This window comes from Mobula birostris, chromosome 2 (assembly GCF_030028105.1).
Source record: "Mobula birostris isolate sMobBir1 chromosome 2, sMobBir1.hap1, whole genome shotgun sequence".
Lineage (NCBI taxonomy): Eukaryota > Metazoa > Chordata > Chondrichthyes > Myliobatiformes > Myliobatidae > Mobula > Mobula birostris.
This window is the reverse complement of record NC_092371.1, coordinates 96,943,884-96,967,814: the sequence shown is the minus strand read 5'-3', so window position 1 is coordinate 96,967,814 and position 23,931 is coordinate 96,943,884. Positions and strand designations below refer to the sequence as shown.

At 43.4% G+C, this 23,931-nt stretch overlaps 1 long non-coding RNA gene across 1 annotated transcript in view; it reads left to right on the top strand.

Annotated features, from left to right (window-relative positions):
• LOC140188907 (uncharacterized) overlaps positions 1–23,931 on the top strand; it is a 146,815-nt gene that overhangs the window by 109,696 nt on the left and 13,188 nt on the right. The window contains exon 6 of the long non-coding RNA XR_011883418.1: positions 20,409–20,610. This is a non-coding gene — a long non-coding RNA (uncharacterized lncRNA). The remainder of the gene's footprint in view (positions 1–20,408; positions 20,611–23,931) is intronic.

Sequence of the window (23,931 nt, the reverse complement as noted above, 5' to 3'; positions counted from 1 at the left end):
TGCATTCAGAGCCACGCATACAAATGTACCTAATAAAGTGGCCACTGAGTGATAATAAACCTAAAAACAGATTCAGATTTATTTGTCACATGTACATCAAAACACACAGCAAAATGTGTCACTTGCATTGACAACCAACACACCTGAGGATGTGCTGGAAGCAGCCCGAAAATGTCGCCATACATTGTGGCACCAACATAGCATGCCCACCATGCTTGGCAGAAGAACACAGAACACAATGAAACAATGTTCTGTGTTCTATGAACATACCAAGTGGCATACACAGTCCTCTAAACCCAGAACAGGCCATCTTCTTCAGCCTCTAGTAGGCTCCTGGATTCACAGACATTGTGCTTTTGACTTCCCCAATGGATTCCAGTCTAGTGGGGGAAAGTGCTGCAACTACTCAAGATGCCAACGCTCTTTGGAGGGTACATCTCGGAGGGATTTAAAGAGGATGAGAATTTTTAAGATGGGGTTTTAAAGGAAAGTTATCCTTCTCCTTTCAGGGTTCTGCTTTCTGTGCACGATTAGGGAGATGAACCAGTCAGACACGCAGGGCAGCACGATGACGCAGCTGCTGCTTCACAAAGCCGGGTGCAATCCTGACCTCGGGTGCTGGTGTCCCAGGGCTTTGCAATTTGATAAATCAATTGGGTCCTGTAAGTTACCCCTAACGTGCAAGTGAATTGTTGAATATGGGGAGAGTCGATGGGAGTAAACATTAAAATTAATGTGCAATTTGTGTAAATCCTCGCAAACTGCAGGTGAGCGAGAAAACTGTAGGGGAGGGCTTGGTAGAAATGTGCAGAAGAGTAAAAAAAAATTGGTGTAGCAGTATGAATCAAAGGTGGTGACAAATCATCATATAGAAGGGAGATTAAAAATCTGGCTGAGTGGTGCCACTACAACAACAACCTCTCACTCAATGTCAGCAAGACCGAGGAGTTGACTATTGACTCCAGGAGGAGGAAACTAGAGGTCCACAAGCCTGTCCTCACTCTGGGATCAGAGGTGGAGAGGGTCAGCAACATTAAACTTTAAGTAATGTTTCGTGTAGATGTGCTCAATGGTGGGAAGGGCTTTAGTCCGTCATGGGTGAAGCCCTCCCCACCATTGAGCGCATCGACACAAAGCGTTGACGTGGGGAACCAGCATCTATTGTGAGGTACCCCCGACACTCTTCTCACTGCTGCCATCAGGAAGAAGGCACAGGAGCCTCAGGGCAGTTATTACTCCTCAGCCATCAGGCCCTTGAACCAAAGGAGATAACTTCACTCCACTCAGTCCAGTGGACTCACTTTCAATGATCCTTCATCTCTTGTTCTCAATATTTATTGGCTATTTATTTATTAGTTTGTTTTCATTTTGTATTTGCAGTTTGTTGTCTATTGCACACTGGTAGAAAGCCCAAGTCTGCGCGGTCTTTCATTGATTCTGTTACAGTTACTACTCTATAGATTTATTGAGTATGCCCACAAGAGAATTCATCTCAAGGTTGTATATGGTTACATACTGTATGTACTTTGATAATAAATTCACTTTGAAATTCCTCAGTGTTACCATTTGGGAGGATCTGTCCTGGGCCCAGCACTTAAGTGCAATTACAAGGGAAACACGACAGCACCTCTCTTTTCGTAGGAGTTTGCAAAGATTCGGCACGACATCTAAAACTTTGACAAACTTCTATAAGAGTGAGGTGAAGAGTATATTGGCTGGTTGCATCACTGCTCGGTATGGAAACACGAACGCCCTCAAACGGAAAATCCTGCATAAAGTAATATTTACGGTCCAGTCCATCACGGGTAAAGCCACACACATCAAAGTTGCTGGTGAACACAGCAGGCCAGGCAGCATCTGTAGGAAGAGGTGCAGTCGACGTTTCAGGCCGAGACCCTTCGTCAGGACTAACTGAAGGTCACCAGCAACTTTGATGTGTGTTGCTTGAATTTCCAGCATCTGCAGAATTCCTGTTGTTTACGGGTAAAGCCATATATGTACATTGATAATAATAAATCTTACTTTAAACTTTGAATCGTGTAAGTGGGTGCTTGATGGCTAGCACGGCCTCAAGGACTATTCCCCGCTTTATGGCTCCGAGAGGGTCTTAAGAGTCATAAAGCAGGTTAGGTAACCGCAAGCCGTCCCACCCTCTCCCCTGTGATCAGGATTGCAGTAGTCAAGAATACGGCGCCGGGTCCTGGAACTTCCAGCTGCGAAAGTCTGGCTGAATTTCATCGGCTAATTTACTGCGTGGCTGTCAGTCAAAGCCATCATACAAGGCGGGTTATTCGATTGGCCCGTTAGTCAGAGGCTGGTATTTCCCAGCTGGTATGGAAAATCCTTGCCCTGCCGCGCTGGGATGTCTTGGAGATGAGGTTATGCCCCGGTTCTGACAGTCAGCGGTCCCATAGCAGCGTGCCGCAAACGCAAACCGACGTGCAACGGTGCACTGAATGTTTCTACAGAGTGAAGCCTGCCAGCTGCGGAACCGCCTATTCAGTAATTTCGGATTCCGGGGGGGGGGGGGGGGGCGGGGAAGCTTCAGCATCAAACTGCGACATTTACAGCAGCCAGAGCTGCCAGAGACAATGCGAAGGGAAAGTGCTGCGCCGTATTTACCCAGGCACGGAACAAACAAAGCCGAGAGGAGGCGAAATGGCTTGAGACTATCAGTTCCCGCTGCACCTCCCCCTACACACACTCTACAGCTGTGATCTTTGTCATTAAGTCCTCCCTGTCTTTGCAGCTAACCCCGTTGTTTCTTTTTTGTTTCCACCTTCCTCTGGTAACCATGTCCGAAACTGCTTTTTCTCTCTCCCCTTCGGTACAACAGGGATTTTTGTTATGTTTTCAGCATCCACGAATGATGTGTTTTCTTCATGCCTGTGCCATTATTTTATGGCCAGTCTGACTCCTTCCAGCCAAGACCTAAGCAAAGCCTTCTATACCTAATGAAGTCGAAAAGATTCAGAAGGTTCGAGTCATAGAGCGCTGCGGCACCACAACAGGCCGTTTGACCCATCTAGTCTGTGCTGAACCATCATTCTACCTAGTCCCTTCGACCCCTACTTGAACCATAGTCCACGGAGTGTTGCCCAAGCTGGATAAAATACTGGCTTTCTAATTAATTGTGAGTCTTGATTAATTCTGATCAATATTACCATGGGTTTTATTATCACCCCCCCATACCCCCCCACCCACCCGGTGTACAACAACATCACCCAGACTGGTATCTTTCCAGTTCCCAGGCAGATACCCTCATTAGTGGCTTTGGTTCCCTTCAGTGCCCTCCAAACCATGAAGCCTGGGGCTATGGCCCTGATCACTAAGTAGCAATGAAGTGAGAATGGGAGGCGCGATGCTGGGACAGTGGTACAGCTCCAGTGACTTGGGTTCAATCCCTCACAGGTGCTGTCTGTGAGGAGTTTCCATGTATTCATTTCTGCAACCATGTATTCCCCTCCCCTCCCTCCCCCCCACCCCGCCCCAACCCATCAAAAGATGTGCGAGTGATGAATGGAAAAATCTGTGGGGGATGTTGATGGGAATGTGGATTTGTGGAGTGCAATGGAATTTATGTCGGATTAGAGGCTGTATGATGGCCAGTGCTGATGTGCTGTGTCTGTTCCTTCATATGACCATGACTCTGAAAATGGGATAAAACTCCACCGCATGGCCCTCCCAGCACAGTGATAGACCTACATTCACAAGAGAAGCAGTGGGGGGAAAAAAAACAACAAAAAATAGCTACAATCTGTGGGCTTGAATGTCAGCTTGGAGGCACAGAAGATTAAGAGATGAAAACATGTGATATTGTAATGCTTCTAGAGGTCTCTGTAATGTTCTGTTGCAGATTTGTTGCCAAATCACAATAAGCAGGTAACCTCCCGGTGAAGTTGGTGTTGCTAAGCAACCTAGCTGAACTGGAGACTCTGGTCTCAGCATTTGCGGTTTTGTGACTGCATACAACCTTGCCAACCCTGATGCATTGCAGGTGCCACCTCAATGCGAAGTGCATTTCCACTGACCTCACATTAATACAACATGATTTCAAGTGATATTCCTACCTCTGTCTTTTCTGTTCGCCTTTGCAGTCAGACCTGCAGATTATTGTCAGTCTATCTTGAATAATGGGGCCAGATGACGGATGTCATTTTTAAGTTTCAATAAGACCTTCTACTCTTTTGTTTTCATTTACAATCATTTCTGCTCATTCACAAATTGTGGCATTTGTTTTTCTAATCTGCACAAAATGCTCAAGTCATCTGGACTCCTCACCAGTCCACTGGCATTTCCAGCAGACCTGAAGGTTCCAGCAGAAGAAGAAACCAGCAGAATAAAAGTAACTTTGTCTTCCATCAGATTAATTACAGTAAGACTTTGATAATAAGGCTCCAGTTGTTTGGAAATCATAATGGTTCAGCATCTGGCTCCTTAGTTTCAGAAGTGAGTGGCAGTGTTTGAGAGTGCAAGTGGGTTCAGTGGCCAGATCTGGGGTCTAAAGTCAGCATAGTGGCCCAAGTGTATATGAAGCTAGAGTTAGGATCCAACAACAGGGGTCACAAATGCAGATCAGATTATGGCTAGAATCGAGGTCAGAGGTGTTTCCATATTTCCCACTTCCTTTACCCTAGACCAGATTCACTGAAAAAATGTATAATGCTGCTATGCAATATGCTGAAGTGTGAAATGAGAGGATATTTGAGTATTAATAGGAATGCCATGCAAAACCCTAGAAAACCTGCTGGTCCAGTGCTACCAAATTTCAGAGGGTGCCAAGTTATTGGAGTTACACTGCATTTATTTACTCAAAATCTAAGTACCTCCAGAACCACAAGAAAAATCATATGAAATATTTTCACACAGTGGTAGAAACTCAGTGGTCTTTCTTCAAAAGGATTGCTATGCTGACTCATAAGGCGTTCAAGGCTGTCTTCAACAGAGTTTTATTGAGACAGAGTATTAAGGTATATAGAGTGACATACTGTATTTGGCAGATCAACTGAGGGGTCAATTAGTCTTACTGTTTGTTTCTTAATTTCAATTTGACTCTATTTATTGTGAAAAATCAAATGCTCATGCATTATACTGGCAAGTTCTGGGAATGGTGGGGAAAATATCTATGTGAGTTTCACAATATGAATACTCAGAGCTATGAGAATGGAACAGTGGGTCACAGCAGAGTAATAGAGCTTTGACCAGTGACCAATCTGTGTTTGAGATTGATTAGCAAGAGCAAATTAAAGGAAAGCAGGGGCAAGCGTAGCAGCCATCATCTGAGTGGGCAGAGTCAGAGTGGTGATCTTAAGGCTTTAGCTCTTTGAGGCTTCAGTCAGAAAAAGCAAAGAAAAGAAAAGCTCTAAGATTTTTTTTCCTTCCCTCCTTTATATCTGCTTGGCTAGGACAGTAAAGATGGCAGGTAGGATAGTGGAATGCTCCTCTTGTGCGACAGCGGAAAAACAAGAGGACCTGACGAGTACACCTGCAAGCGGTGCATCCAGCCACAGCGTCTAACAATCCGCGTTAAGGAGTTGGAGCTGGAACTGAATGAATTCCGGATCATTTGGGAGGCTGAGGGGTGTTAGATATAGAGAGGTGGTTACACCCAAGATGCAGGACACAGGAAACTGGCTGACAGGAATGGAAAAGGTGTTAAGGAATCAGTGCAGAGTACCCTGTGGCCATCCTCTTCAATAACAGGTACTGGTATATCGCTTTGGATGCCTTTTTTGGGGGGGGGGGGGGTGATGTTGTTGAACTCACACAGGAAAGTCACAGTAGTCAGCCATAGAGACATAGAAAATAGGTGCAGGAGTAGGCCATTCGGCCCTTTGAGCCTGCACCGCCATTTATTATGATCATGGCTGATCATCCAACTCAAAACCCTGCACCAGCCTTCCTTCCATACCCCCTGATCCCCGTAGCCACAAGGGCCATATCTAACTCCCTCTTAAATATAGTCAATGAACTGGCTTCAACTGTTTCCTGTGGCAGAGAATTCCACAGATTCACCACTCTCTGTGTGAAGAAGTTTTTCCTAATAGAAACATGGAAACATAGAAAATAGGTGCAGGAGTAGGCCATTCGGCCCTTCGAGCCTGCACCGCCATTTATTATGATCATGGCTGATCATCCAACTCAGAACACCGCCCCAGCCTTCCCTCCATACCCCCTGACCCCCGTAGCCACAAGGGCCATATCTAACTCCCTCTTAAATATAGCCAATGAACTGGCCTCAACTGTTTCCTGTGGCAGAGAATTCCACAGATCCACCACTCTCTGTGTGAAGAAGTTTTTCCTAATCTCGGTCCTAAAAGGCTTCCCCTCTATCCTCAAACTGTGGCCCCTCGTTCTGGACTTCCCCAACATCGGGAACAATCTTCCTGCATCTAGCCTGTCCAATCCCTTTAGGATCTTTTACGTTTCAATCAGATCCCCCCTCAATCTTCTAAATTCCAATGCGTACAAGCCCAGTTCATCCAGTCTTTCTTCATATGAAAGTCCTGCCATCCCAGGAATCAATCTGGTGAACCTTCTTTGTACTCCCTCTATGGCAAGGATGTCTTTCCTCAGATTAGGGGACCAAAACTGCACACAATACTCCAGGTGTGGTCTCACCAAGGCCTTGTACAACTGCAGTAGTACCTCCCTGCTCCTGTACTCGAATCCTCTCGCTATAAATGCCAGCATACCATTCGCCTTTTTCACCGCCTGCTGTACCTGCATGCCCACTTTCAATGACTGGTGTATAATGACACCCAGGTCTCGTTGCACCTCCCCTTTTCCTAATCGGCCACCATTCAGATAATAATCTGTTTTCCTATTTTTGCCACCAAAGTGGATAACTTCACACTTATCCACATTAAATTGCATCTGCCATGAATTTGCCCACTCACCCAACCTATCCAAATCACCCTGCATCCTCTTAGCATCCTCCTCACAGCCAACACCACCACCCAGCTTCGTGTCATCCGCAAACTTGGAGATGCTGCATTTAATTCCCTCATCCAAGTCATTAATATATATTGTAAACAACTGGGGTCCCATCACTGAGCCTTGCGGTACCCCACTAGTCACCGCCTGCCATTCTGAAAAGGTCCCGTTTATTCCCACTCTTTGCTTCCTGTCTGCTAACCAATTCTCCACCCACACCAATACCTTACCCCCAATACGTGTGCTTTAAGTTTGCACACTAATCTCCTGTGTGGGACCTTGTCAAAAGCCTTTTGAAAATCCAAATATACCACATCCACTGGTTCTCCCCTATCCACTCTACTAGTTACATCCTCAAAAAATTCTATGAGATTCGTCAGACATGATTTTCCTTTCACAAATCCATGCTGACTTTGTCCAATCATTTCACCGCTTTCCAAATGTGCTGTTATTACATCCTTGCTAACTGACTCCAGCAGTTTCCCCACCACCGACGTTAGGCTAACCGGTCTATAATTCCCCGGTTTCTCTCTCCCTCCTTTTTTAAAAAGTGGGGTTACATTAGCCACCCTCCAATCCTCAGGAACTAGTCCAGAATCTAACGAGTTTTGAAAAATTATCACTAATGCATCCACTATTTCTTGGGCTACTTCCTTAAGCACTCTGGGATGCAGACCATCTGGCCCTGGGGATTTATCTGCCTTTAATCCCTTCAATTTACCTAACACCACTTCCCGACTAACATGTATTTCGCTCAGTTCCTCCATCTCACTGGACCCTCTGTCCCCTACTATTTCTGGAAGATTATTTATGTCCTCCTTAGTGAAGACAGAACCAAAGTAATTATTCAATTGGTCTGCCATGTCCTTGCTCCCCATAATCAATTCACCTGTTTCTGTCTGTAGGGGACCTACATTTGTCTTTACCAGTCTTTTCCTTTTTACATATCTATAAAAGCTTTTACAGTCAGTTTTTATGTTCCCTGCCAGTTTTCTCTCATAATCTTTTTTCCCCTTCCTAATTAAGCCCTTTGCCCTCCTCTGCTGAACTCTGAATTTCTCCCAGTCCTCAGGTGAGCCACTTTTTCTGGCTAATTTGTATGCTTCTTCTTTGGAATTGATACTATCCCTAATTTCTCTTGTCAGCCACGGGTGCACTACCTTCCTTGATTTATTCTTTTGCCAAACTGGGATGAACAATTGTTGTAGTTCATCCATGCAATCTTTAAATGCTTGCCATTGCATATCCACCGTCAATCCTTTAAGTGTCATTTGCCAGTCTATCTTAGCTAATTCACATCTCATACCTTCAAAGTTACCCCTCTTTAAGTTCAGAACCTTTGTTTCTGAATTAACTATGTCACTCTCCATCTTAATGAAGAATTCCACCATATTATGGTCACTCTTACCCAAGGGGCCTCTCACGACAAGATTGCTAATTAACCCTTCCTCATTGCTCAAAACCCAGTCTAGAATAGCCTGCTCTCTAGTTGGTTCCTCGACATGTTGGTTCAAAAAACCATCCCGCATACATTCCAAGAAATCCTCTTCCTCAGCACGTTTACCAATTTGGTTCACCCAATCTACATGTAGATTGAAGTCACCCATTATAACTGCTGTCCCTTTATTGCACACATTTCTAATTTCCTGTTTAATACCATCTCCGACCTCACTACTACTGTTAAGTGGCCTGTACACAACTCCCACCAGCGTTTTCTGCCCCTTAGTGTTATGCAGCTCTACCCATATCGATTCCACATCTTCCCGGCTTATGTCCTTCCTTTCTATTGCGTTAATCTCCTCTTTAACCAGCAACGCCACCCCACCTCCTTTTCTTTCATGTCTATCCCTCCTGAATATTGAATATCCCTGAACGTTGAGCTCCCATCCTTGGTCACCCTGGAGCCATGTCTCTGTGATCCCAACTATATCATAATCATTAATAACAATCTGCACTTTCAATTCATCCACCTTGTTACGAATGCTCCTTGCATTGACACACAAAGCCTTCAGGCACTCTTTTACAACTCTCTTAGCCCTTATACAATTATGTTGAAAAGTGGCCCTTTTTAATGCTTGCCCTGGATTTGTCAGCCTGCCACTTTTACTTTTCTCCTTACCACTTTTTGCTTCTACCCTCACTTTACACCCCTCTGTCTCTCTGCACTCGTTCCCATCCCCCTGTTGTGAACTAACCTCCTCACGCCTAGCCTCTTTAATTTGATTCCCACCCCCCAACCATTCTAGTTTAAAGTCACCTCAGTAGCCCTCGCTAATCTCCCTGCCAGGATATTGGTCCCCCTAGGATTCAAGTGTAACCCGTCCTTTTTGTACAGGTCACGCCTGCGCCAAAAGAGGTCCCAATGATCCAAAAACTTGAATCCCTGCCCCCTGCTCCAATCCCTCAGCCACGCATTTATCCTCCACCTCATCGCATTCCTACTCTCACTGTCGCGTGGCACAGGCAGTAATCCCGAGATTACTACCTTTGCGGTCCTGTATCTAGTACTGAGTCTGGTTTGGTGACTCAGAAAGGAAGGTGAAGGGAGAAGAGACACACTGTGGTGATGGGGGATTCATTAGTTAGGGGAATGGGCAGGGGGTTCTGCGGGTGAGAATGAGATTCCAGGATGATAAGATGCCTCCCAGATGCCAGGACATCTCGGATCAACTTCTCAGTACTCTTAAGTGGGAGGGTAAACAGCCAGAATTCATGGTCCACGCAACTACCAATGACATGGGTAGGCCGAGTGATGAGGTTCTACATAGGGAGTTCAGGGAGTCTAAGTTAAAGGGCAGGACCTTCAGGGTTGTGATATCAGGATTGCTACCCATACCAGGTGTTAGTAAAGCCAGAACTAGGAAGATTATACAGTTTAACAAGTGGCTGAGTTGTCGGTGTAGGAGGGAGGGCATAAGTTTTTGGATCATTGGGCTCTCTTCCAGGGAAGGTGGGACCTGTAGAGAAAGGATGATTTGGACTGAACTGGAAGGGAACTAATATCCTAGCAGAAAGGTTTGCTAATACTGCATGGTGTGTTTTAAACTAGAGTTGCAGAGGGGTGGGAACCGGAGTGCTAGAACGGTAAATGGAGAGGTTGTGGAGGCAGATGTTGGTAAGATCTCAGACAAATTCAGGAATCAGAAGGCTGAGTATGGTGGGACTGAGTCCTGAGTTGTGTATACTTCAATACAATAAGTATTGTAGGAAAGGTGGATGACATCAGGACGTGGATCAACACCTGGAATTATGACATATAGCCATTAGTGAGGCTTGATTACAGGAGGGGCAGAACTGGCAGCCAGTGTCCCAGGGTTCCATTGTTTTAGACATGACAAAGTGGGAGGGATTAAAGGAGGAGGAGTGACATTAATAGTCAGAAAAATATTATGGCAGTGCTCCATCAGGACAGACTGGAGAACTCGACTAGTGAGGCTTTACGGCTGGAACTGAGAAATAAGAATGGTATCACCACATTAATAGGGCTATATTGCAGACCACCCAATACTCCTAGGTACTTAGAGGAACAAATTTGTAAAGAGATTACAAAGTGTTGCAAGAAACATAAGATTGTTATAGTAGGTGATTTTAAGCTTCCACGTATTGACTGGGGATCCCATACTGTAAAAGGACTTGACGAGATAGATTTTGTCAAATGTGTTCAAGAAATTTTCCTTCATTAGTACGTAGAAGTCCCAATGAGAGAGTGTGCAATACTGGATTTGCTATTAGGTGACCGAAATAGGGGAAAACTTTGCATCCAGTGACCACAATGCCATTAGTTTCAAAGTAAATATGCAAAGAGATAGGTCTCATCCATGGGTTGAGATTCTAAATTGGAGGGAGGCCAACTTTGATGGTATTAGAAGTGATCTGGCAAGTGTGGATTGGGACAGGCTGTTTTCTGGCAAAGGTGTACTTGGAAAGTGGGAGGCCTTCAAAAACAAAATTTTGAGAGAACAAAGTTTGTGTGTGACTGTCAGAATAAAAGGTAAAGATATCAAACGTAGGGAATCTTGGTTTTCAAGAGATATTGAGGCCCTGGTTAAGAGAAAAAAGGAGGTGCATAGCAGGTATAAGCAAGAAGGAACAAGTGAGGTGCTTATTGAGTACAAGAAAAGCAAAAGAACACTTAACAGACAAATCAGGAAGGCAAAGAGAAGGCATGAATTGCACTACTAGACAGTGTGAAGGAGAATCTTAAGGGATTCTACAAGGATGTGAAGAACAAAAGGATTGTAAGGGACAAAGTTAATCCTCTGGAAGACCAGAATGGTAATCCATGTGTGGAGCCAAAATAGATGGGAGAAATCTTAAATGCATTCATTCTTTGCATCTGTATTTACTCGGGAGATGTATACAGAGTCAAGAGAAGTGAGGGAAAGTGGCATCAACTTCATGGACCCTGTACAGATTACAGAGAAGGAAGTATTTGCTACCCTGAGGCAAATCAGTGTAGATAAATCTGACAAGGTGTTCCCACAGACCCTAAGCAACAAAACAGGTACCAGAGGATTGGAGGATAGCCAACATTGTTCCGCTCTTTTAAAAGGCTCTAAACAGAAACCAGGAGATTACAAGCCAGTGAGTCTGACTTCAGTGTGGGAAAGCTATTGGAGGGTATTCTAAGGGACTGGATATAGTGTATAAGTACTTAGATGGACATGGACTGATTAAGGATAGTCAACATGGCTTTGTGCGTGGTAGGTCATGTCTAACCAATCTTATAGAGTTTTTCAAGGAAGTTACCAGGAAAGTGGATGGAGGGAAGGCAGTGGATGTTGTCTACATGGACTTTAGTAAGACATTTGACAAGGTTCCACGTGGAAGGTTGGCCAAGAAGGTTCAGTTGCTCAGCATTCAGGATGAAGTAGTAAATTGGATTAGACTTAAGCTTTGTGGAAGAAGCCAGAGAGTGATAGTAGAGGTTTGCCTCTCTGACTGGAGACCACTGATTAGTGGTGTGCTGCTGGGATCAGCACTGGGTCCATTGTTGTTTGTCATTTATATCAATAATCCGGATGATATTGTGGTTAACTGAATCAGCAAACTTGCGGATGACACCAAGATTGGGGGTGTAGTCGACAGTGAGGAAGGACATCATGGCTTGCAGAGGGATCTGGACCAGCTGCACAAATGCGCTGAAAAATTGCAGATGGAATTTAATGTTGACAAGTACAAGGTTTTGCATTTCAGCAGGACCAACCAGGCTAGGTCTTACACAATGAACAGTAGGAGACTGAGGAGTGCAGTAGAACAAAGGAATCTGGGAAGACAGGTACATGATTCAGTGAAAGTGGTGTCACAGTAAATAGGATTATAAAGAAAGCTTTTGGCACACTAGCCTTCATAAATCAATGTATTGAGTACAGAAGATGGGATGTTGTATTGAAGTTGGTGAGGCCTAATTTGGAGTATTGTGTGTAGTTTTGGTCACCTATCTACAGAGAAAATGTAAACAAGGTTGAAAGAGGGCAGAGAAAATATACAAGAATGTTGCTGGGCCTGGAGGACTTGAGTTAAAGGGAAAGATTGAATAGGTCAGAACCATATTCTTTAGAACCTAGAAGATTGAGAGGAGATTTGATAGAGGTGTACAAAGGTATAGATAGAGTAAATGCAAGCAGACTTTTTCCACTGAGGTTGAGTGTGACTACAACCAGAGGTCATGGGTTAAGGTTGAAAGGTGAGAAGCTTAAGGGGAACATGAGGGGACACTTCTTCGCTCAGAGGGTCGTATGAGTGTGGAATGAGCTGCCAGCACAAGTGGTTCATGCGAGTTCGATTTCAACATTTAAGAGAAGTTAGACAGATACATGGATGGTAGGGATGTGGAGGGCTATGGTCATGGTGCAGGTCAATGGCAGCAGGAAGTTTAAATGGTTTCAGCATGGACTAGCTGGGCCACAGAACCTGTTTCTGTACTGTACTTCTCTATGACTCTATAACACTTTGAAGATTAGTATAAATCGCCCAGTTTATCCAGCATGTAACAAATCATACTAATTTAAAGGAACAAATAAAATGCTGGAGGAACCCAGTGGGTCAGGTAGCATTTATGGAGAGTAATAAACAGTCAATGATTCAGGTCTTGTGCCCCGTACCGATTTGAAGGAGTGCAGATTTGAAGATTTTTTGCTTGGTTTATGTTGACCTCAGCTGGGGCCGCCAGAGGGGTGATAACACTCACGTTCCTCAATTTAAAAAATTAAAAAGTCAGTCAATACGCCTACTGGAAATTACAGGTCAACTTGAGAGAATGCTGCTTAAGGATACAGATGGTTGGCTGAGAAGATTATTTGTTTCTTATTACTGTCCAGAAGGTTAATGATTGTCTGGAGAATATACCATTTTCTTCTTCTTATCTGTTTGTAAACTGGGTCTGAAACTGACTTAGTACTTGCACTTCTAAACTGGTACCTTCAAATGAATGGGAACGAACACTATAGTTTTAATGAGACAAATGCAAAACCTAAGTTAAATCATTGTAAGTTTGGGAACAGTTTCCACTGTTCATTGAGATACTATCCACTATTCCTTATGGGATAGATAATAGAAAATTAATGGGCGGCTCCACATCTTGGCCAGGGATGTAATTTAACACTGAAGGTTCTTTTCTCTTCAGTAATAAATTGTAAATAGGCATCAAACATACTATTTTTGGAGCAGCATGCTAATGTCACGGAATTCTGGCATTTAACTCTTCTTCTGTCTCTGATCTTCACAATTTTTAAACAGCATCTCTTTAGAATGAACTGAAATGACTCAATTTATATTTTCCTCCTCTGACAAATAATCTTCTCTCTCATTTAAACAGTAAATTGAGTTCAGTCCCAATCCCTTTCAACCAAACATAATTAATCATCCTTCGCTTCAGCCGTGTATCTCATATCTGATTAAAGTCTGGGAGGGGAAAAATACCACAAATCAAAGTGGGTAGCCTGGAGGAAATGGGTGGCCAGGCATTAATGTCATGTTACCAAGCAACAATAACACCAAGGAATGTAGTGTTCAGATACTGACCGACATCAAAACAGATGAAGTTAATACTACATCAAAAGTCAAGCTTTATTGTCGTAAATACATTAGTGTAGCAAAGGCTAATGACAACAGGGCAAAATAGTTGTAACTGATATTAATTAGAGTTGGACTGAGCACCAGCTTAACTAGTAATGGAGATACACGGATAAAGGTCCTTTGGCCCATTTAGTCCATGCTAACCACCAAGGACCCATTCCCATTAATCCCATTCAGTTCTCCCCGGAGTCTATTATTGCCCTGAACACTAGGGGCAGTTTACAGTGGTCAATTAATCCACACGTCTTTGGGATGTGGAATACCTGGAGGAAACACAAGTGGTTGCAGGGGGAATGTGCGAATTCCACACAGACAGCAGGAGAGGTTAGACTTGAACCTCCATTCTAAGGCAGACTCTCCATCATCTGCGCCACTGTGACGCCACGGTTGATGGCAAAGTGTATAATTAATGCTAATACCTATGGGCAGCTCATCAGAAATGTTACAGGAATACACTAATCTCAGGTGTTTAGCACTGATTAACAAGATGAAAGGCAAAGCCCACCATACCGGTCAGTGTTTATGTAGACGCAGCACAGTGGAGCAACTAATAGAGTTGGCACCTTGTAGTGTCAGTAAATCCTTATGCCTGCACTGTCTATACATTCTCCGTCCGACCAGGTGCTCCACTTTCCTCCTTCATCCCAAAGGCATGCAGGCCGGTGGGTTAATTGGCCTTTGTAAAAAGCCAATAGTGTACGATGAACAATCCTTTGCAGTGAAGGAGGCTGAGAGGTGACTTGATAGAGGTGTACAAGATGATTAGAGGCATAGGTTGGGTGGATAGACAGGGACTTTTTTTTTTGCCCCAGAGCAGAGATGGCTAATATAAGGAAGCATAATTTGAAGGTGGTTGGAGAAAAGTATAGAGGGATATTCATTCTACCGAGATGCAACACATAGGAAGTCATTCCTGCCTGTGGCCATCAAATTTTACAACTCCTCCCTTGGAGGGTCAGACACCCTGAGCCAATAGGCTGGTCCTGGACTTATTTCCATCTGGCACAATTTACATATTATTATTTATTTATGGTTTTATATTGCTATATTTATACTCTATTCTTGGCTGCTGCAACTGTACCAAAACCCAGCTTCCCTCGGGATCAATAAAGTATGACTATGACTATGTCAAAGGCAGGTTCTTTACACAGAGAGTGGTGGGTGCATGGAACACCCTGTCGGGGGCAGAAGCAGATACATTAGGAGCATTTAAAAAACACTCTGATAGGCACATGGATGATAGGATATGGAAGGCTATATAAGAAAGAAGAGTTAAACTGATCTTAGAGTAGGTTAGGTTGGCACAACATGGTGGGCCGAGGGCCAGTAGGGTGCTGTAATGTTCTATGTTCCTAACCCATTTTCCATTAATTTCGGCCCCATTGTTCCACTAGTACCCAGTGCTAACCATGGTATTGCTAGGTAAGATTTTAAGATTAGTTTAATTGTCACGTGTATATCACAAAACACAGTGAATTGCATCATTTTGTGTCAATGATGAACACAGTCCGGGTATGTGCTGGGGGCAGCCTGCAGATGTCGCCACGCTTCTGGCCCCAACATAGTGTGCCAACAGCTCACCAACCTTAACTCTTTGGAATGCAGGAGGAAACCAGAGCATCCAGATGAAATGCATATGGTCGTAAGGAGAATGTAGAAACTCCTTAGAGACAGTGGTGGGAGTTGAAATCCTATCAATTTTACAGCTGGTACTGTAAAGCTTTGGGCTAACTGCTGTGCTACCATGCTGCCCAACACCACATTATACTATTCCTGCATTATTGTTGAACTGCACCTCCCCATGGGTGGTCTCACTGCACCTTAGAGTCCTACCATTGGCTGTTTCTGTACCTCAGAGTCCTGCCATTGGCTGGCCTGCACGTTGGCATTGAACCAATGGGACATCAGTGTGGGTTGTACCAGCATTTGTCTCACTTTGATTGGCACCATAACATTTCAATAAAGGATTTACTATCTTTGCTTAAATTCATTTTTGATCTTTTTATTAAAGGGCTATTTGTTTTCTTTTCCAAATTTTTCTTTTTCTAAATTTGCTTTAATAATAATTGCTGTTTGGTGGGCTCCTCAACATACTGTGGAGGTGCTAAGCAAGCACTTAGACCAACCTCTAATTTATATGAGCAATTTATAATCTCTAGTTACACAATTACAAATCAAATGCCTCTAACTCTTCCCTGCTGAACCATGAACAATGAACTTCACTCACCTCAACACTGACCTGATTGCACAACCTATGGACTCTACATCTCATGCTCTCAATATTATGTAATACTGATGTATTTATTATTATTGTTATTATTTTGTATTTCCACAGTTTGTCTTCTTTTACATATTGGTTGTTTGTCCATTCATGGTTGTATGTAGTTTTTCACTGATTCTATTGTATCTCTTTGTATCTATTGCAAATGCTTGCAAGAAAATTAATCTCAGGGTGGTATATGGTGACAAACGTACTTTGTTAACAAATTTACTTTGAACTTTTATATTCCTACTGTAATAAGATGCTATTTATCACCATTTGCTTTTCATTTCCATACTATCTGTAATCAACCATGTACCTTTAAGGTCACGCACAGAAATTTCAAATTTTCATGTAAACAGGCTCATCTCACCAATTGAGTCCAAACTGATCATCAAACACCTATTTATACCAGTCTCACTTTATTCCCCCACCTTGCCATCAACTCCCTGCAGATTCTCCCACTCGCCCACACACCAGCGGCAAGTTAAAGCAGCCTACCAATCCACATGCCGTCATGTCCAAGAGACATGGAAGGAAACTGAAGCACCCAAAGGAAATCCTCATGGTCAGAGAATAATGTGTAGACTACACACACTCACACACATGCTATAAATTTCAAAATGTTAAAGTGATCTGGAATTAAATCAGGTCATAAAAATCAGAAGCGTTGGACCCCTTTTACCTGATCTGTAATTCAGTAAGGATCACAGCTGGTCTATTACCTCAGCTCCACTTTCCTGTACTAACCCCATAACCTTTGATTCTATTAATATCCAGACTCCTACAACATCCCCATCTCATTAACTTTTGCTGTTATAGATAGATTCACATTAAAGTCGCATTGGGGAATGGTCCGCAATGATACTGAAGAAACTCTGGCCTCTCAGCTATCTATTGAGTAAAAGCTCAGTCCCAGTATATTTTGAGTGCTAGAACAATAGATTTGAGAAATTGAAAGGGAAACTAATTTTAACTTGAATTTCTATTTGGCAATTTTTTTTTAGTTAACATGGTATATTTCTTTCTTTTAGAACAGCACAAGTGGGATAAGCTCTCCAAAATAGTGAAACTTGAGAAACTTCACTTGGTTCATTCTGATGAGACTAGATTCTACTCTATGTGACACTGGCAAACCTCAGTATTGTGTGTGCATTTTTGCCTGATTTACAAACTATATTTGCCTTTTTATGTTAGCTGTTTTCATTTCACTTGTTTTAAGTCCAGATTGGGTTGGTCACTCTCAACATTTGAATAGAAAATATTTGAAAAGTCCTGCGATTAGCGCAATCACTTCACGGCGCCAGTGATCACCAATCGGAGTTTGATTCTTGCTGCTCTCAAAAGCTTGCATGCTTTTCCCGTGACCACATAGGATTCCTCTGGGAGTTTTAGTTTCCTACCACGTTACAAAGATGTACAGTTAGTGGGTTCTGGACATCTGAAGTGTGAGATACTTGTAGGCTGCCCGCAGGACAATCCTCAGACTGTGTTGGTCATTGATGCAAAAAAAACAACACATTTCACTGTGTATTCCAATGTTTCAATGTACATGTGACAAATAAAGCTAACCTTTAGGATTAGTACTGCAGGTCACAATTAACTGTACCTCATGTTTGTGACATTCATTTGGTGACCCTTGAATCATAGAATGTGATGTCTTCCTGTCTTTTCATATCCAATAGACAATCTATGATCCTGACATCCCCTGATTTTGCCCCGTAGTTTAATTTTGAGGCTTTTTTTTCCTATTTCAAACCATTTTGAAATTTTTATGGTGGATCAAACACCTCCACTCCATCTGCAAAAAGCTGAACTTCCCAGTGACCAAATATTTAAATTCCCATTCCAACATGTTGGTCCATGGCCTCCTCTTGTGCCAAGATGAGGCCGCTTTCAGGATAGAGGAGCAGCACTTTATATTCTGCCTGGGTACCTTACAACCTGAAGGCATGAATATCGATTTCTCCTTCCAGAGAATTTTCCCCCTCCCCCTCCCTTCTTCCTCTATTCCCCACTCTGGCCTTTTACCTCTTCTCGCTTGCCTATCACCTCCCGCCAGGTCCCATCCTCCTTCCCTTTCTCCTATGGTCTGCTCTCCTCTCCTGTCAGATTCCTTCTTCTCCAGCCCTCCACCTTTCCCACCCAGCTGGCTTCACTTATCACCTTCCAGATAGCCTCCTTCCCCTCACCCCACCTTTCTATTCTGGCATTTTCCCCCTTCCTTTCCAGTCCTGAAGAATGGTCTTGGCCTGAAATGCTGACATTTCCATGGATGCTGCCTGACCTGCTGAGCTCCCCCAGCATTTTGTCTGTCTTGCCTCTTTTCAGGGAACACTCCACATCTTCTGTTTTAACTAGTCTTTCCAAATCCATTCTTTCCCATTTATATTCTGTTGGTTCCCTCTGCTCATCTCACTCTTCCAAGTTTAATTTGTCCCCGAGAACCATCCTCTATTCCCTCAGCTTTGTTCCTGCTCAGCTGCTGTCCATCGAACCTCGCTTCATGGCATCCTTGTTAACTCATAGCACTGGCAAATCTCCTGCCTGAAGCAATTTTTTTTCCAAATCTGCCATCATTACTCCATTGCACAAAAACACCCCATCCCCTTCAAGATCCTGAATGAGCTACAGCCCCAAAATTCATTTAGTCTTTCCTGGAACTCACTTTTTAATACCAACAATCAGGTTTTCACCCCTGCACTTACCAAATCACAAAAGACGTGCCAGGTGGCTGTGGCTAAAGTTAAACTCTTCCTTTTTGATCTTCGTGCCCTGCCTGATTTCTCCGATGTGGCAGACCACACAAGCTTCTCCACTGTCTGCCCATGCCAGCCAGTGGGCTAGGACTGTAATTGGTTCCATTTGTATCCATCCAGTTCAGAGGAAGTGGTTGTGTCAGGTGATCAGATAACATTTAAAGCAGGGGTTCCCACCCTGGTGTCCACACACCCCTTGCCTAATGGTCTTGGTCTATGCCGTAGAAAAGTTTGGGTGCCCCGATTTAGTAAGGTACTTGATAGGAAATGTGGGCCAAACACAGGAAAATGGGATAAACTTCTGTGGAAACACCAGTCAGCATGGACCAATTGGACAGGAGAAGAAACTTGAAAGAACAATGATATTGATTGAATAGCAGAGTAAATTCAATGGATCAAATGGCCTAGTCCTATCTTATTTCTTATAGTCTAAGGTCCACAGCTCAGAGGAAATTGGTTTGACATTGGATCAAACCTTTTTGTTTTATTCATTTCTGGTTTAAATTATTTTAATTTGTTTTGTTGAAGTCACTTTGGGTGAATTTGCTGAATGGTATTTAGAGTATCTTGATCTTACAGGCTGATTGGCCAATATTCCAGCTGCTTCTCTTTGTCATGGTAGATTTTGTGAAACTCACAGTAGTAAAACAGGTTATTCAGCCCTACTGATCTGTTCTTATGTTCAGACTCTGACTAATTTAAAGCAATAGCTTGTTCCTGGGTGACATCCAAATCACGGCATTGATATTCCACAGAGTTTCATGCTGATTCTTCTCCGCTAAATCTTTGACAGGAAAAAAGCACAATCCCTAAGGAAGTAACAAAGAAATACGCCTTGGGCCAGGGTGTGTTTAGTGGCTCCCCTCTACTGGTTTGGAAGTTATCGATGCTGCATCCTCTCTACAGCAAAATAGAAAATGCTGGAAACAGCCAGCAGGTCAGGCAATGATATCGATGGAAAGAGAAACTGAGTCAATGCCTCAGGTCCAGCACCCTCCGTCAGAGTGGGATGCTGTCTAACCAGCTGGGTATTTCCAAAATTTGTTTCAGATTTTCAGCATCTGCAGTTTGTTAATTTTCATTTACTATGAGCTCACTGTGATTGGCACCATTCACTTTGCTCAATTTCCCATTCAGCTCAATTTATCTTCTGTTGGCTGTGCTGTGAAGTATGATCATTAGGGCAAAGATGACAAGACCGGCATATAGACAATACTTACACACAATGATAGAAATATAATGATAGGATGGAAGAAAAAAGGAAAGCTATGTTGGAGGAAAGGGTTAGATTGATCTTATGGTAGGTTAAAAGTTCAGCACAAGATCATGGTCCAAAGGTCTGTATGGTGCTGTAATGCTCTCTGTTCTCTCATCAGCTGCCGAAGAAGTGTATTCTACCAGAATCTGGATGCCATGGGCTGGCCCACTCTTTATTCTGCTGTCAATAAGAAGGCAGGCAAAGAAACCTAGAGTAGAAGAACATTCCAGTCAGACGGCTGGACATCTCTAGGATCAACGCGTCCTGCCACATTGATGATTGGTGATGGAGAGGTCACTCTTCAGTAAAGGCACAGCCCAGTAAGTAAGGATTAATTCATTTCAAATAACTTCAATCTATAGCAAATGATGTCTCCTAGATTAGTACATGATCTATCCAAGACTCTTTTTAAGGTTCACACCATTGAAATTTGTTGAACTCAGCTGATTCCAATTCACTCAAGGAACAGCTGGAAGCACTGGACAGATCAAAGCCTTTGCAAGCCAATGAGATTCTGGCTGCTGATATATTTCAGGGATAAATGTATCTCCAGCCAAGCTATACCACTACAATTACAATGCTGGCATCCACCCAATCATATGAAATATTTCCCAGGCATGTTTGCCCACAAAATCCAGTCTTGCTAATTACCAACAGTCAATCAACTACAAATCATTAGCAAAGTGACAAAAGGAGTCAGCAATGGTGCAATTATTTTCACCTTGGTTGTTCAGCTCCAGACCTCATTACAGCTTTGGGTTGAAGGTGAATTAAAGGGCAGCTGCTTTTAATTGATACAGCAATGGGGAATTTTAGTAAAATTACAGTGAATGGAGATCAAGGGAAAACTCTCCATTGTTAGACTGAGTACAAAGACAGATGGTTGTAGTGATTGGTGATGGAGCTCTCAGACGGGGCCACAACTGCACTCTGGATATCATTGACAGTCCAGCATCTTCAGTTACTTAATCAATGGCATCTTCCTGATGATCCGACGAAGTCCAGCTTCATTCACAACAACCAGGGTATGGAGGTGTCCATGGAGCAGATGTGTAGCATTCATTCATGGGCAAATGAGCTTGCATTACACAGGTGACAGACAGTAACCGTCTCTGGCAATAAAAGGCCCAACTGCCAATAATGGACATCCAGCAGTACTAGTATTACTGAGGTTTCGACCAAAAGCATCATGGAGATAACCACTGACTAAAGATAACCAGTGTGCTGAGGTCAAATCTGAAGTTGGAGGCCTGATGTATGCGACTAGAAACTAGAAGCCCAGAGGTGGACTGTCCTGGGACTGGAGTACTGCCTGGGTGTTTGAGTGGATGGGTGGGTGTTTGTTTGCTGCTGCTGCCTGTGTTGTTCTGTGGAATATTGCGGGCATGCTATGTTGGCGCCTGAATGTACAGTGAAACTTACGGGTTGCCCCCCCCCCCCCGGCCGAGCTAAGGTGACGCAAATGATGCATTTTACTGTGTAAATCGATTTACATGTGATAAATGAATCTACATCTGAATCTGAAAAGCTTAAATGAGACAACCACGAAAATATGTTGGCAGCAGGAACAGTTGAGAAACTCGGTAATGTTCTGTGAACATTTCACCTCCTGACCTTCTAATACCACCACCCACTGTCAAAAAAGAAAACCTTGTATCGGTGAGTAATAATGAAATTCAACATCCTCCAAAATATGTACTTGATCAAAAATACTAAATATTTCCCTCCTCCATTACCTCTACAGCATGACCACAGTATGCACAACCTCCACATTCAATTTCCAAACTTTCTTTGACAGCACTTACTAATTCTGCAACCTCCACTACCTTTAGCACCAAGTGCAAAGGTGCAAAGCCACTTGTATATTCTCCTGAAAGGCCTAAATCATGCTGACTTGGAAATGCATCACCATTCTATTAATCTCCTTTAGATCAATATCCAGAGACCTCCTTTGCAACAGAATAGTGGCAGTGCCTTCACCACAGTGGGAGCAGTGGATAGAGAATATGCAATTAGAAATTTTATAAAGACAATGAAATTAAGGATGGGCATTTAAAACTAACTGCTCCTGATGTCAACATCCTACAAATAAATAAATAAATTCTGACACAACCAGTGTCCACCCAAATTCCATTTAACTCCTATATTGTTTCCTTATGTTTAATACTTCTTGTCCCAGCACATGGACTGGTATTTATAGATTCTAGAAAGGAAAACTCCATGTTGCTAGTATTGTCCTCTATTTGATTTGCCAAGCATGTCTTGCCACTGGTGGAAAGGCTTTGGTGAATCATGTGTTAAGCCATTCATTACAGAAGTAACATAAATGTCATCTACTATATCCAATCTGGTGCAGCCTCCTCTAGTTTGGTGAGACTTGACATAGATTGGGGTCCGGTTTGTCAAGCACCTTCACTCCATCCATAACAAGCAGGATTTCCTGGTGGCCGACCATTTTAATTCCACTGTCCATTCCCCTTCCGACATGTTGGCCCACGACCTCCTTTACTACCGCAATGAGGCCACTCTCAGGTGGGAGGAGCAGCACCTCACATTCCATCTGGGCAGCTTCCAAATGGATGGCATGAACATCAATTTTTCCAAATTCCAGTAATTTGCCTTCCTTCTCCCTCCCCCTCCTCTGTTTTTCCATTCACCATTCTGGTTCTCTTCTTAACTCTCTCTTCTACTCACCTGACTACCACCTCCCCTTAGTGCTCCTCCTCCTTCCTTTTATTGCCATGGTCCACTCTCCTCTGCTATCAGATTCCTTCTTCTTCAGCCCTTTTCCAACCATCACCTCCCAGCTTCTAACTTCATCCAACCTCCCCAGCCACCTACCTCCCCCCTCATTTGGCTTCACCTATCACCTTCCAGCTTCTACTCCTTCCCTTCTCCCCCACTTCCTTACTCTGGTTTCTTCCCCCTTCCTTTCCAGCCCTGATGAAAAGTCTCAATCCAAAACATCAGCTGTTTATTCCTCTCCATTGATGCTGCCTCACCCACCGAGTTACTCCAGTATTTTGCGTGTGTTACATTACAGAAGACTCAGCTTTTGACCTTGAATGGTCAGCATAGAACTGTGTGACCTCTGTTCCATTTGAGATCTGCTCAGTGATGACTTCCTAGGAAACTGATCCTGAGAATCTCAGTCGCGTAACAATTAGTACGACACTGTTACAGCTCGGGGCATTCCGGAGTTTGAAGTTCAAATCCGGTGCCATCTGTAAGGAGTTTGTACATTCTGCCCTTTACTGCATAGATTTTCTCCGGGTGCTCTGGATTCATCCCACAGTCGAAAAATTCTGTCCTTGCTGATAGAAATCTAACCAGGTTGAGTGTCATCCCCAAACAGTGGTTTTAATCCAAAATCAAAGAACATACATAGGTCAGCACATCACAGAAACTAGACCCCAATCCAAGGACTCCATCTACACTTCTTGCTGCCTTGACAAATCAGCCAACATAATCAAAGACCCAACCCACCCCAGACTTTCTCTCTTTCACCCCCTTGCATTGGGCTGAAGATAAAAATACCTGGAAGTGTATACCAGGTATCAAGAGCATCTTCCACCTCACTAATAGAAGATTATTGAATTGTTCCCTTGTATGACAAGATGGACTATTGAACTCATAATCTA